Here is a 6,000-nt window from a genome sequence, read left to right as displayed (position 1 = left end):
GTTCTGGACCCCACCTTCTCTCCTAGAGGCGTTTCTCATTGGGTGGTGGGTGGGGCTTCGGAAGTACAGCGCTCGCCCGGAGGCCTCAGGGTGGCCTAGCCAGCTGGCCATTCTTTAATTATGCATGGAGGCGTGTCTTGGCCAGTGGCAGCTGGGTGGGGATTGGCTGGAGGGGCTGTAATTCAGCGGTTTCCGGAGCTGCAGTTTAGACAGGGAGGGGGAGCCTGGGGTTCCGACGTCGCGGCGGAGGGAACGAGCCCTAACCGGATCGCTGAGGTACAATCCCGCTCGGTGTCGCCTGACCGCGTCGGCTAGGAGAGGCCAGGCGGCCCGCGGGAGCCCAGCAGTTCGCGCCTGGAGCCTGCATAGGGCGGCCAGTCGGGCTTCAGCCCCAGAGACAGGTGAAGGGGGTGCAGGGTGGGGCCACCTCCCGGACGGCAAGGGGGACCCCACGGGGTGTCGTGCTGTTGCAGCTGTGGGGGTGCTTAGAACTGTGAATGGACACTTAGGTGGGGCGGGAGGATAGGAGACACAGAGGATCGCCCCGGCGGTACTGCTTTCCGGATGACAGGAACCAGCCTGGGAAGGGAAGGGACTCTGTAAGTTTCGAGGGGGAGATGTGGAGGGAGAGTGGGGAGTTCGGGGGGTGGGGGGGGGTAGGACCGTGGGGAGGGCATTCTAGGCTGACGGTAATAGAAGTGACTGAAGCGGCCCTCCAGTGACTGTTCCGGGAGGCTAGGGACGTTCGGGCCACCAGAGCCACTGTCACTCAGGTGGAGATCATTGGTGTGGGGGAGTTAGACAGAGCCTCCTTCCTGCCCCTGTGCTGGGCCTGGCGTCTCCGCGCTTAGCCACTTTCTATGCCTTGCCCTGGTCCTGTTCTTCAGTAGCCAGCTGTACCCACTTAGGAGGTGGGAACTGTTGTGTCCCCTCCCCCTCAGCGTCTTGGGCTGGCTAGATCTTTTTCTTAAGAATCAGATTTCCTATAGGAAATTGACAAACTTGTGTTCTTTCTAAATTCTCTCCCATCTCTTTCCGTGTTACGCTCTGTTTTCTCTCACCTTGTTAAAAAAACATTTTTTTTTTCAATTCAAAATAAATCCCTGGCCAAACCAGCTCTAAAGAGCGACAAACCTCTTTCCTCTTTGACATTGTTCTCTCATAAACACCTGGTAAACTCCTCGACGAGACGATAAATAATTGAGCCATTGCATTTACTGGATTGTGGTGTTGCTTAATTGCTTAGGCCAGAGTGAGCCAATCAAGAGTGGGAGTTTTCTGTCTCCGAGCCAAGCTCTTGGGTAAATGCAGAAGCTAGGGAAACAAAGACAGGCTGGCCTTGGCTGAGTTCTGTATTTAAACTTTACCTGTTGGGGGTGTGTGGCTGTAGACTGGTAGGTTGGCAAAATCCAGGCTGTGGCTCAAGTAGCTTCCTTCTTTCCTACCTAGTTCACATCACTCTGTTGTATCAATTGACCTGCGTGTTGGTACAGTCAGTGATCATTCATTTTTCCTATTCAAGGTGTGTGTAGTTTATAACCTGCTGTTTACTACATTGAAGTGCTTATTTGTGTATGCAATGGAAATGTTGGGCTGTCAGTACAGGTAAAGCATTGACTTAAGTATATAAACGCAACAAATCACTTCCACCTTTTTATATGTGGAATTAGACTTGAGCCAGCCATTTTTTTCTTCTTATATTAAATAATGTCCGTGTTCCTTGAGGAAACTTGTTTGTCTCATTATTGCCAGACCAGAACACTAGCAGGATCTTTTTTTATTTTATTTTTTCTTTTAGATTTTATTTATCTTTATTTTATGTGTATGAGTATTTTGCCTACATGCATGTCTGTGCCAGTGTGTGTCTAGTGCCCTAGGAGGCCAGGAGAGGACATCAAGTACTCTGGAACTGGTTACAGATGGATTTAGGTCCTGGGAATCAAACCCAGGGCTTTCGGAGGAACCACTGGGAAGAAAATCTGAAATAATAATAATAATAATAATAATAATAATGAAAAAGCTGCAGTGTTGGTTCTCAGTGTTAGCACACTCACCACAGAGAACCATTAGCAGATTCATGAATCTTTTATTTTTATCTGTAGTTCATCGGGGACAAATAACCACTTAGAAATAACCCTTGATCATGAGGCCCTTCAAAGGGGCTGGGAGGTGGGTGGTTCACAGAATGTTAACCTCATTTTGTAGATAAGGAAATCGAGGCCGAAAGGACAAGACACTTGCCTAAGGCATCGTGTGTCATAGTGGTGAAACTTGTGAAAGGCACATGTGTAAAAGTACACATTTCTTGGTCTCTGCCTAAGTATTCAGTTTCAATTTAGAGCGAGCATGCCCCCTGTTGAGAAGTGTCAAAGTCTGGATAGTGAAACACTGGCAGCCATCTGAAAGACTCAGAGTTGCTGGGCGACTGCTAGCTAAGTAACTGTTCTGTGTCTCACCTGGGAAGTAATTGGTTCTCTCCTCTCTCTCTCTCTCTCTCTCTCTCTCTCTCTCTCTCTCTTCCTTTCTTGTTAGCATAATTTACTTGTCAAACTTCAGCTACTTATTAATGGAGATGTTGAAGCAAATTTTAGCTAAAGGGTGGCTGTGACCTCAATGACATTTAAACCAGAGAGCCTTGTGGTCAGTGGCCATTTCTGTCTACAGAAAGTCCCTTGCTCTTTGATCTTGACATTCAAACGTGAGAAGGGCAGAGGTAGTGAATACCATTCTAGATGCCCAGGCCCAGCAGCCTTTTAGCTGATGTCTTCTTAGAGATGGTGATGGTGTGCACTGGAGAGAATACTGTCTGACTTTGTAAAGAGTGCTAGGGAGTGTGTGATACATCTTGTGTGTAGAATTTGTGGGCTGTTGGAGCAACTTGATACTTTATTGTCTAATACAACAGGTTGATGTCATTAAAGGGAGCCACGCATTCCTTTTTTTTTTTCTTTTTTTCTTTTTTCTATTTTTCGGAGCTGGGGACCGAACCCAGGGCCTTGCGCTTGCTAGGCAAGCACTCTACCACTGAGCTAAATCCCCAGTCAGAGCCGCCACACATTCCTTAACCTATCTCTTCCATCCCTCCCTACTTCCTTCACTCCCTCACAGTTTTCCCTCCCTTTCACTTTCCTTTTCTCCCCTTTCTGGGGAAGCTGAGCTTCTTGCTAAGCAAACACTCTACCTTGGAACACATTTTTATGTCATTTGTGTTTTAAAATTCTGGCCAAACTTTTGGGTCTTTAAAAACAAAACAAAACAAAACTCATACAAAGAGAGCTTGAAGGATAGCCCTAACTCTTGAAGGACTCCTGGCATTGTGGATCAGCCTTAGTGAGACAGTGCAGGATGGCATTGCCTTGCTGGCTTTGATGGTGAAAGAGTGTTCTGCCTGCTGCTGGGAGCTGTGGCTTGCTGTGGTGTAGATAGTTGGGGTTTCCAGATTGTATTTGGTGGCAAATTCTTGGAAGTAGGTTTGTTTAAAGGAGTGACATTTGGAAGAATGAATTTCTACTATGGTTCTCATTTTTTATGTCATGTTTGGTATAATTTTATTCAGCTCAACACACATACCCCCACCCTAGACAGAGCTCTACACACACACACTTAGACAACCCCCCATCCCACCCCACACTCTAGACAGGTGAGCAGAGCTCTACACACACACACACACACACACACACACACACACACACACACACACACACACACACACACAAACACACACCCTAGACAGATGAGCAGAGCTGGTGGCACATGTCCTTAATTCCAGCCTTTGGAAGGCAGAGTCAGTTGGATCTCTAAGAATTCAAGGCCAGCTGGTCTACAAATCGAGTTTCGGGCCAGCTGAGACCCTGGCTTAAAACAGAAACAAAACACTAAGCAGAAGCTAGCTGTGATGTCTCATGTCTGCAGTTTTAGCATGTGGCTAACCAAGCACTGAGGCAGGAAAATTGCTGAGTTTGAAGCTAGCCTGGGCTACACAGTGAATTCCAAGCCTGCTATGAGTAGAGAATAAGACCCTGTTTCAAAAACAAAAACCAAAAAAGGCTAGGCAGATCCAGGTCTGATGTACATGCTTGTAATTCAAGGATTTGGGAGGCCCAGGCAGAAGGCCCACAACCGATTTAAGGCCAGGTGTTGTGCATAGCTAGCTGGAGGCTACAGAGCAAAACCCTGTTCAAGAAAAAACACTTCCACAGAGCAGGAGGATTGCTGCAAGTTTGAGGGAAGCCTGGTTTACATATTGAGGTCCAGGCCAGCTGGGGCTCTGTTGAGAACCCCATGTTAAGGAACCAAACCAGAACAAAGCAGCAGCAGCAGCAGAGAGAGTAGAAGCTGGGCAGGATCCAAGGAGAATGAGTATTCAAAATCTCACCCCAGTTCTTATGGAACTGTGGGAGTAGTGGGGACCAGGGCACATGCCTACAAGCTCTATTGCATGCATACTTAAGGCAGAGCTCAGGATAACCTTCAGAGGCAAAGACATCTGGGATTGGATCCTGGATTGGCTGCTTCCTGATCAGAATCTAAGCCTCAGTGTCCTCCTCTAAGGCCCTCCCACCCCTGCCGCCACCACCACACACACACTTGTTTTTTGAGACAGGATTTCTCTGTGTAGCCCTGGCTGTCCTGGAACTCTCTGTAGACCAGGTTGGCCTCCAACTCATAGAGATCCACCTGCTTCTGCCTCCCAAGTGCTGGGATCAAAGGCGTGGGTCACCACTGCCTGCACTGCCTGGCTGACCATCAGTTTTCTTACCTGATTTTTAAAAAAGATGAGAGACAGGCCTGTTGGCCCATGTCTACAGTTGTACAGGGATAGCCTATCTCAAAATGAAGCAGAACAAAAAATTCATTAAGCTCATGTGGGTGAAATGCTGCAGCATGCTGGTCCATAGCAAGAGCCCTGGGCATCTAAGTTCTTAGGAAAAGGTCCAAGGAAAGAGGTTCATTCTATCCAGGGGTGAGAGGTCACAGTAGGGCTAGTTTCAGGGAACACTGGAGGACCTGTGGGAGGGTTAGGAATCCTTGCAGTGCGGGGCTCATTCAAGGTAGAGGGGGTGTGGATGGTACAGAGCTTAGAACAGCACAGTGGGTGCAGGGGCTATAAGATTTATTTATTTATTATATATAAGCACACTGTAGCTGTCTTTAGACACACAAGAAGAGGGCATCAGATCCCATTACAGATGGTTGTGAGCCACCATGTGGTTGCTGGGATTTGAACTCAGAACCTCTGGAATAGCAGTCATTGCTCTTAACCAGTGAGCCATCTCTCCAGCCCAAGTAGAAGCTCTTAATTGAGGAGAAGGAAACAGGAAGGAGGCCACAGAGCCACATCTTTTATCCCTTCCCTTCTGTTCCTAAGTCACTAGACCTGTGCCTCAAGAAAGTTGAATTTTCACAAAATTTGAAATTTTCACAGAAGTAATGATGCTGTGTTAAAAAGCTAAACCCGCTTTCCCACTAATAGCTCAACATGTGTTTCCCCAGACACTCTTTAACTTACCAGTTTATCTTGGATCTATTTATTGAAAATCATTTTAACAGCTCAACAAAATATGGAAGGCAAATCTACCCCCATAAGGAAATGATGTTTAGACCTCGGCTTTCCATCGTGCCAGCTCTCTCTGCGGTAGTAAATGACTTTACTAACCACTGAACAATTTACCTGACCTTTGACCTTTTAATTGCAACAGTCAAGAAACTCACATTTTGAGCTCTCCTAAGGTAACTGTTGCTTGGGTAATGTGCCTGAGGGTTTTGTGGTATATGGATAGACGCAATGGCATTTTAAAGCAAGGCTTTGAGGCCAGACACCTTGGGTTTGCGTTTTCAGAGAACAACACCTCTTTGTCCTTAAGGGTGGTTTTTAACTCAACTCTGAGTTTCTTTGTCCACAAACTGTCTACTAGGCCCACTCACAGGGTAGTTGTGAAGACTGAGTGAGATCACTTGTCATACGGTATTTTGCATAGCGCCTAGCACATAGCTAGCATT

The 6,000-nt window shown here is 47.0% G+C and overlaps 1 protein-coding gene across 8 annotated transcripts in view; it reads left to right on the top strand.

Moving 5' to 3' along the window:
- The first annotated feature begins 207 nt into the window (after positions 1-207).
- Stat3 (signal transducer and activator of transcription 3) overlaps positions 208-6,000 on the top strand; it is a 51,795-nt gene continuing 46,002 nt past the window's right edge. For 4 of the 8 annotated variants that reach the window (XM_087569913.1, XM_087569910.1, XM_087569912.1 and 1 more), the window contains exon 1: positions 208-599. The gene's annotated coding sequence lies outside the window, so the exon portion shown is untranslated. 8 annotated transcript variants of the gene reach the window in all.

This window comes from Rattus norvegicus, chromosome 10, assembly GCF_021556685.1.
Source record: "Rattus norvegicus strain SHRSP/BbbUtx chromosome 10, alternate assembly SHRSP_T2T, whole genome shotgun sequence".
Lineage (NCBI taxonomy): Eukaryota > Metazoa > Chordata > Mammalia > Rodentia > Muridae > Rattus > Rattus norvegicus.
The sequence above is the reverse complement of the archived record's forward strand: the minus strand, read 5'-3'. Positions and strand labels throughout refer to the sequence as shown.